Consider the following 8852-nt stretch of genomic DNA (forward strand, 5'->3'; position numbering starts at 1 on the left):
TGAAGGACTCAGGGATGCAGGTGAAGGGCTTAGGGATGCAGGTGAAGGGCTTAGGGATGCAGAGAGAGGACTCAGGGATGCAGGTGAAGGACTTAGGGATGCAGAGAGAGGACTCAGGGATGCAGGTGAAGGATTCAGGGATGCAGAGAGAGGACTCAGGGATGCAGGTGAAGGACTCAGGGATGCAGAGAGAGGACTCAGGGATGCAGAGAGAGGACTCAGGGATACAGGTGAAGGATTCAGGGATGCAGAGAGAGGACTCAGGGATGCAGGTGAAGTACTCAGGGATGCAGAGAGAGGACTCAGGGATGCAGGTGAAGGACTCAGGGATGCAGAGAGAGGACTCAGGGATGCAGGTGAAGGACTCAGGGATGCAGAGAGAGGACTCAGGGATGCAGGTGAAGGACTTGGGGATGCAGAGAGAGAACTTGGGGGTGCAGGCCAGGAGGAGAAAAAAGGCTTTTCAGCTGCTCTGGGAATGAGGTGGGGAAGAGCAGGGTAATGAGGGCTGGTTCCAGTGTCACACACTCAGCCCCTAATCAGGCAATGGAGCAAATTGAGTTTGGCTAAAAGCTCAGGAGCCCAGGCTGGGCAGCCCCCTCCTGCCCCTGCTGCCCTGGAATGAGATTTCCATCCACTCCCTGGACATTAGATGAGTAATTGCCGTGGTCTGCAGGGGCAGGGAGCTCTGGTGTGGATGCAGCAGCTGTGGCTGATGCTTCCCATGCCTGCAGTGCTCCAGCAGGAGCTGGGGCCCGGGGCAGGCAGCAGCAGGAAATTCCCACACAGCAGCAGGCAGCAGGGCTGGCAGGGCTGGCAGGGCAGCATCCTTGGGATGCCTCTGCTCTCCTTCCCTCCTCTGCCTCCTCTCCCTGGCACCCTGCTGGCAGCTGCCACGCTGGCACCCGACCCTCTTTGGCCCCCCTTGGCAGGAGGACACCTGGCCCCACGCTGGCATGCAGGGGTGGGCCAGATGTTTCTGCATCCTCCTTGGATGCCAGGCTCCCCCTCCCGTGCAGGCAGGGGTGGCTGCTCCCCACCAGCCCCTGGCAGCCCTCCCACCGTGCCAGCACCCTGGCATCGAGTGGCAAACACTCAGCTTTGGCTGCTGAGTTGGGAAAGCTGGGAAGGAGCCTCAGAGGCTGCACTAAGCAGGGAAGGAACCTCAGAGGCTGCACTAAGAAGGGAAGGAACCTCAGAGGCTGCACTAAGAAGGGAAGGAACCTCAGAGGCTGCACAAAGCTGGGAAGGAGCCTCAGAGGCTGCACAAAGCTGGGAAGGAACCTCAGAGGCTGCACTAAGAAGGGAAGGAGCCTCAGAGGCTGCACAAAGCTGGGAAGGAGCCTCAGAGGCTGCACAAAGCAGGAAAGGAACCTCAGAGGCTGCACAAAGCTGGGAAGGAGCCTCAGAGGCTGCACTAAGAAGGGAAGGAACCTCAGAGGCTGCACAAAGCAGGGAAGGAGCCTCAGAGGCTGCACTAAGCAGGGAAGGAGCCTCAGAGGCTGCACAAAGCAGGGAAGGAGCCTCAGAGGCTGCACTAAGCAGGGAAGGAGCCTCAGAGGCTGCACTAAGCAGGGAAGGAGCCTCAGAGGCTGCACAAAGCAGGGAAGGAGCCTCAGAGGCTGCACTAAGCAGGCTGAGGGCCAGAGGCTGGAGCTCACCCCAGCATTCCTGCCCTAAGGAAGCCTGGAAGATGCCAGCCCAGGGGCAGGCATCAGAGCATGCACAAGGGACAGAGCCCCGGGGCAGGGGGAAGCAATCAGGAGATGTCCAAAGCCATTCCCAGCTCCGCTGTCCTGACCTCCCCCTGGGGCTCCTGGCAACGTCCCCAAGTCCCTGGATGATTCTGATTGTCTCTCTCTCACCCTCCCAAGCCCTGCTGTGCTGTGTCAGCAGCAGTATTTATAGCATGGCCCTCCTCCCAGGGGCATGGCAGGAGCATCCTGGCCCTGCCTGGTCCCTGCCTCTCACTCCAGGCTTCTTTTTCCCCCCCCTCACACTGCCCAGGTCACTTCCAGCCACTGTTTCTTTCTCTGCAGCTTTAGCTCTTGCCCCTCCTGAGCACCACCTTCCACATCAAAAACCCCTTCCAGATGCCTGCAGGCAGCTCTCTGGTGCTGGGGGCAGGGGTGGGGAGGGGACATTGGCAAGAGGTTCTCCGTGGCTTTGAGGCAGCTGTGCCAGGGGGAGGTTGTCCTCAGGGTGAGGAGGAGTGTCCAGCTCTGGAGCCTCTGTGCCAGGAAGGGGCTGGAGGGGCTGGAAGGTGTCCAGGGAAGGGCCACGAGGAGCAGCAGAGGGCTGGAGCTGCTCTGCTGTGAGCACAGACTGAGGGAGTTGGGGTTGTGCAGGCTGGAGAGGAGAAGGCTCCCAGGAGACCTCACTGTGGCCTTCCAGGAGCTGCAGGGGGCTGCAAGAAAGCTGGGGAGGGACTTTGGAGGGTGTCAGGGAGGGATAGGACTGGGGGGGATGGAGCAAAACTAGAAGTGGGGAGATTGAGATTGGCTGTGAGGAAGAAGTTGTTCCCCATGAGGGTGGTGAGAGCCTGGCACAGGTTGCCCAGGGAGGTGGTGGAAGCCTCCTGCCTGGAGGTGTTTGCAGCCAGGCTGGAGGTGGCTGTGAGCAACCTGCTGTGGTGTGAGGTGTCCCTGGCCATGGCAGGGGGGTTGGAGCTGGCTGAGCCTTGAGATCCCTTCCAGCCCTGACACTTCTGTGCTTCAAGACCAATTGCTTTGGCCACAGAGATATCAAATCCATTATTAAAAGAAGGAGCTGGGGTTGTTCAGCCTGGAGGGAAGGAGGCTGAGAGGAGACCTTCTGGCCCTCTACAGCTCCCCCTGAAAGGCTGCCCAGAGAGGTGGGAGATGTCCCATTGCAGGTCAGGTCTGGGAGGGATGGAGCAAAACTAGAAGTGGGGAGATTGAGATTGGCTTTGAAGAAGAAGTTGTTCCCCAGGAGGGTGGTGAGAGCCTGGCACAGGCTGCCCAGGGAGGTGGTGGAAGCCTCCTGCCTGGAGGTGTTTGCAGCCAGGCTGGAGGTGGCTGTGAGCAACCTGCTGTGGTGTGAGGTGTCCCTGCCCATGGCTGATCCTTGAGGTCCCTTCCAACCCCAACAATTCTCTGCTTCTGTGATTCTTTGGTGCCCAGGGTCAGGACAAGGGGCAAGGGACACAAACTGGACCCCAGTTGAGGATGAGGAGAAAGTTGTTTGGTGTGAGGGTGCTGGAGGCCTGGAGCAGGCTGCCCAGAAAGGTTGTGGAGCCTCCTGGTGTGGAGAGCTACCAACCCCCCCTGGATGTGCTCCTGTGTGACCTGCCCTGGGTGCCCCTGCTCTGGCAGGGGGGGTTGGACTGGATGATCCCAAGCTGGAAGGTCTCTTCCAAGCCTTTGCCACTCACTCTGTGAGTCTATGGATGTCCATGTCCTGGCTGCCCAGGGAGGTGGTGGAGTCCCTGGAGGTGTTCAGGACCCCTGTGGCCACGGCCCCTGGGGCCAAGGTTTGGTGGCCAGGGTGGGGCTGGGCTGCTGCTTGGCCTCAGCCTTAGAGAGCTTAGAGAGCTCTAAAGCCAGGCTTGGGGCTGGAGGAGCCAAACTCTCTTGCAGGCTTGTTTCAGCCCCAGCAGGTCCCAGAGGGAGCCCTGGCAGGCTAATCAGTGCCAGGCTGCTAACGAGAGAGGGCCCAGGAGCTAATTGGCAGGAGCTGCTGCCTAAGTGAGGACTCAGTATGCACAGGAGGAGCTGGGGAGCAGCCTGGCTTTGGAGCTGGGCACAGCCAGTTCCTGCCTGCAGCAGCCCTGGGCAGCTCAATTAAGCCTTCTGTGCTTTTCCTAATTAAAGCCATCCCTGCCCCCCCCTCCCCCCCCCAGGACTGGGAGGGCTGGGAGGGGGCTGTGGGCAACAGAGGCACTGAGGCCAGGCCTGGCCACTGCCTCCAGCAGCAGCAGGGAGATGCCATCAGGGTTGCTCCCCAAGGGCACAGCAGGGCTCTAAGGTTTGCCCCCTGGATCCTTGCCACTCAGGGTGGAGGAGGTGGGAAGGGATCCTGGGGCTGTCCTCAGGGGGTGATGGAGGAGGGAAGGGATCCTGGGGCTGTCCTCAGGGGGTGATGGAGGAGGGAAGGGATCCTGGGGCTGTCCTCAGGGGGTGATGGAGGAGGGAAGGGATCCTGGGGCTGTCCTCAGGGGGTGATGGAGGAGGGAAGAGATCCTGGGGCTGTCCTCAGGGGGTGATGGAGGAGGGAAGGGATCCTGGGGCTGCCCCCAGTGGGTGATGGAGGTGGGAAGGGATCCTGGGCCTGTCCTCAGGGGATGATAGAGGAGGGAAGAGATCCTGGGGGTGTCCCCAGGGGATGACAGAAGAGGGAAGAGATCCTGGGGGTGTCCCCAGGGGATGACAGAAGAGGGAAGAGATCCTGGGGCTGTCCTCAGGGGATGATAGAGGAGGGAAGAGATCCTGGGGCTGCCCCCAGGGGATGGTGGAGGTGGGATGGGATCCTGGGGCTGTCCCCAGTGTCCCCAGGCAAGGGCAGGCCCAGAGCCCCGGGGGTGAGCTGGCTGGGGAAGGGAGGGAGGCAGCCGGGAAGGTGGCTCCAGCTGCCTCGCCCTGGGGAATGTCTCTCCTGCTGCCGTGGCTGCAGCATTGCTGAGGCTGCAGGGTAATGGAATTAGGCAAATGTTATGGGGGAGCAAATGGGCAGATAAGTAGCTTAAAGTGATGGGAATGACCTGGAGGTGGCCGTGCAAAGGGTCTGGGTAATATCCTGTAACAGCCCTGGGCAGGCAGCTCCCTGCAGCCTGCCTTCCTGTAAGAGGGCATCGGCCCAGCCTGCCTCCCAGCAGCAGCAGAGGCTCAGAAGCCCTGCCCCAGAGGGGCTCCCCCCTGCTCCCCCCACCCTTCCCAGCACCCAGACACAGGGAAGCTTCCAGCCAGCTCTGGGAGATGTTTGGGGATGCAGAGGTTTTGCTTTGGGCTGGGGGCTGGGGGCTGGGGTGGGTGGGGGGTGGGGGGGTTGCTGCTGCCCCACAGTGCCTGCAGCCACCAGGGACCCTCTCAGGGCTTTGTGGAGCCTCCCTGGGGATGCTGAAGAGGGTCAGGCTCGGCAGAGGCTCCACATTGCCATCCCCAAAGCAGCCTGAGGGCTCGCTGGGATGAAGAGGCTCAGGCAGGGCCAGGAGGGAGCCATGGGGGTCGGTGCCTGCTGGGAGCTCCAGAGCCCTGAGCCCTCATTCTGTGATGCCTCTGGGAGAGGGCAACACTCCTGCCACAGACTGGGCAGTCCAGGGAGGTTCTCTTCCCCCTCTGCTCTGCCCTGGTGAGGCCACAGCTCGGGTCCTGGGTCCAGTTCAGGGCTTCCCCAGCTCAAGAAGGGCAGGGACGTGGCTGCAGCAAAGAGCTGAGAAGATGCTGAGGGGGTTGGAAGAGCTCTGCTGAGGAGAGGCTGAGGGAGTTGGGGCTGCTGGGGCTGGAGAAGAGAAGACTGAGAGGGGAATCTCATCGAATCCTGCAAGGGTGGATGGGGCCAGGCTTGGTTCAGCAGTGCTCAGGGACAGGCCAAGGGGCAATGGGCACAGACTGGAGCATGAGAAGCTCCATCTGAGCATGAGGAGGGGCTCAGAATCATGGAATAGAGTCACAGAATCACCAAGGTTGGAAGAGACCTCAAAGATCAGCAAGTCCAAGCTGGCACCCAACACCTCCTGACAGCTAAACCATGGCCCCAAGTGCCACATCCAAGCCCCTCTTGAACACCTCCAGGGATGGGGACTCCACCACCTCCCTGGGCAGCACATCCCAAGGGCTAACAACTCTCTCTGGGAAGAACTTTCTCCTCACCTCCAGCCTAAACCTCCCCTGGCACAACTTGAGACTGTGGCCTCTCGTTCTGGTGCTGGGTGCCTGGGAGAAGAGACCAACCCCCACCTGGCTCCAACCTCCCTTCAGGGAGTTGGAGAGAGCAAGAAGGTCTCCCCTGAGCCTCCTCTTCTCCAGGCTAAGCAACCCCAGCTCCCTCAGCCTCTCCTCACAAGGCTGTGCTCCAGACCCCTCCCCAGCCTCATTGCCCTTCTCTGGACACCTTCAAGTCTCTCAGTGTCCTTCTTAACCTGAGGGGCCCAGAGCTGGACACAGGACTCAAACCTCTTTAATTGCAGGGTGCTGGAGGCCTGGAGCAGGTGGTGGAGTCTCCATCTCCGGAGAGATTCCAAAGCCACCTGGATGTGCTCCCAACCTGTGTGCCCTGAGAGGAGAGGCAGCACTGATCCCTCCATCCCCAGCCCGGCTGTCCTGAGAGGAGAGGCAGCACTGATCCCTCCATCCCCGGCCCGGCTGTCCTGCCAGGAGAGGCAGCACTGATCCCTCCATCCCCAGCCCGGCTGTCCTGAGAGGAGAGGCAGCACTGATCCCTCCATCCCCAGCCCGGCTGTCCTGCCAGGAGAGGCAGCACTGATCCCTCCATCCCCAGCCCGGCTGTCCTGAGAGGAGAGGCAGCACCGATCCCTCCATCCCCAGCCCGGCTGTCCTGGCAGGAGAGGCAGCACTGATCCCTCCATCCCCAGCCCGGCTGTTCTGGCAGGAGAGGCAGCACTGATCCCTCCATCCCCAGCCCGGCTGTCCTGCCAGGAGAGGCAGCACCGATCCCTCCATCCCCAGCCCGGCTGTCCTGCCAGGAGAGGCAGCACTGATCCCTCCATCCCCGGCCCGGCTGTCCTGAGAGGAGAGGCAGCACCGATCCCTCCATCCCCAGCCCGGCTGTCCTGAGAGGAGAGGCAGCACTGATCCCTCCATCCCCAGCCCGGCTGTCCTGCCAGGAGAGGCAGCACCGATCCCTCCATCCCCAGCCCGGCTGTCCTGGCAGGAGAGGCAGCACCGATCCCTCCCCGGCGAGCCCGGGGGAAGCAGCTCTTGAAGGAGATTGCCTTTGACAGCCTCCTGAATGGCTGCTGCCGCCCAGCCCCAGCTCCGAGGTGAAGCCTCCAGTCTCTAATTGGAGACATGATGCTCCCATTACCCGGGACAGCAATTCCCACCGCCCCTCCCCAGCCTGCTCCCCTCATAACAGTATCTCTCCTCCTGCCTCTAATTGATTGCACTCTTGTCCTTCCCTGGCAGAATTTGCGCCTGCAGCCTGGCAGGGCAGGAAAGAAGCCCTAGGAGATGGCTGGAAGGGTCCTTGGGTTGCTTGAGGAGGGGATGAGGAGCACAAGGAGACCCCTCCCAAAGTCTGTAGCATCCTTGGTGAGTCCATCTGCCTCAGAGGATAAAGAGGAGGGAGGGCAGGGCTGGAAAGGAGCCTAGGAGATGCCTGGAAAGGTCCCTGGGTTACTTGAGGAGGGGATGAGGAGCACAAGGAGACCCCTCCCAAAGTCTGTAGCATCCTTGGTGAGCTCAGCTGCTTCAGAGGAGGAGGAGGAAGAGGAAGGGCAGGCAGGAAAGGAGCCTCTGAGGTGGCTGGAAGGGTCCCTGAGTTGCTTGAGGAGGGGATGAGGAGCACAAGGAGACCCCTCCCAAAGTCTGTAGCATCCTTGGTGAGCTCAGCTGCTTCAGAGGAGGAGGAGGAGGTGGTGGAGGAGCCAGGGACTGCCAGAGTGGGATGGAAACTGAGCTAGGAAGGGGGAAGAGGGAAGGGTGTAGCAAAAAACCTGAGCTGATCTCCATCTCCCTACCTGATGTTCATTATCCTGGGGGATTTAGCAGGCAGATTTCAGCCCTGCTTGCCTGCCAGGGCCTCAGCAGTGCTGACAAGCAGAGATTAGCAGGGCTAAGCTGGGGGAGAGGCTGCAGCTCCCACCTCATCTCCATCTCTGCCTGCCAGCAGGGCTGAGATGCCAGGAAAAGAGGGGCCCAGGGTGCTCAGGGACACCTCCAGCCCTCCCCTGGGTGGTGGGGACCTGGGGGGGCAGTGCAGCTCCTCTTCTTCATGGAGTCATGGAGCTGCTGAGGTGGGAAGAGAGCAAAGGCAGTTTCCCTAACCTCAAACCTTAACCTCCCCTGGGGCAGTTCCAGGCCATTTCCTCTCCTTCTGCCACCTGATCCTAAGGAAAATAGATCAACCCCAACCTGGCTCCAGCCTCCTTTCAGGGAGAGAGCCCTCAGCTCTCCCCTCAGCTCTCCCCTCAGCCTCCTTTGCTCCAGGCTCAACCTCCCCCAGCTCCCTCAGCTGCTCCTCCTCCCCAGCCCTGTTCTCCAGCCCCTTCCCCAGCTTGGTTGCCCTTCCCTGGCCCTGCTCAGTGTCCTTCTGGGAGTGACTTTCAGCCAGTCAAGGCTGTTGCACACCTCAAATGCCTCCTCTGGGTTCAGCATCCCCCAAGGTGGACTCCCCAGCAACCCCTCGGGCTGGGGGCTCAGGGAGAAGGTTTAAATTGACAGGTTGGGAAATGGGAAAGGGGAGGGAGGGGGAACCCCACCAGTTGGGAGACAAATCCAAGCTGCTTCCTCTTCACTGTCTGCAGCTCAGGTCTGGCAGGAGGAGCAGCAGAAGCCTTTTTCCAGCTGATGAGCAGCAGTTGGCTTCATTTACAAATAGCTTGCCTGATTAATTGCAGGGAGGTGATGCTGCTCCTGCTGCCTTCCCTGATGAGCCCTTGGGGGACCAGGGTCACATTGCCAGCCCTGCTCCTGCCCAGGGAAGGGCTGGAGCTACCCAGACGAGGTTCTAGAGCCCTGATGTAGGAGCAGAAGCCCTCCAGGCCCGTGCCTGCTGTTGGGCCACCCAGCAGAGCCATCCTCTTGCAGCTCCCACGTCCACCACAGCGGTGGGGTGGGATGCACAGGGACCTGGAAGGGGCTTTGGGCTTGGCAGTGGGGGACCACCAGCAGCCTTGCTGGGCTGGATTGTCACCCTGGAGCTGTGGCACGGCA

The sequence above is a fragment of the Dryobates pubescens genome, chromosome 31, assembly GCF_014839835.1.
Source record: "Dryobates pubescens isolate bDryPub1 chromosome 31, bDryPub1.pri, whole genome shotgun sequence".
Taxonomy (NCBI): Eukaryota; Metazoa; Chordata; class Aves; order Piciformes; family Picidae; genus Dryobates; species Dryobates pubescens.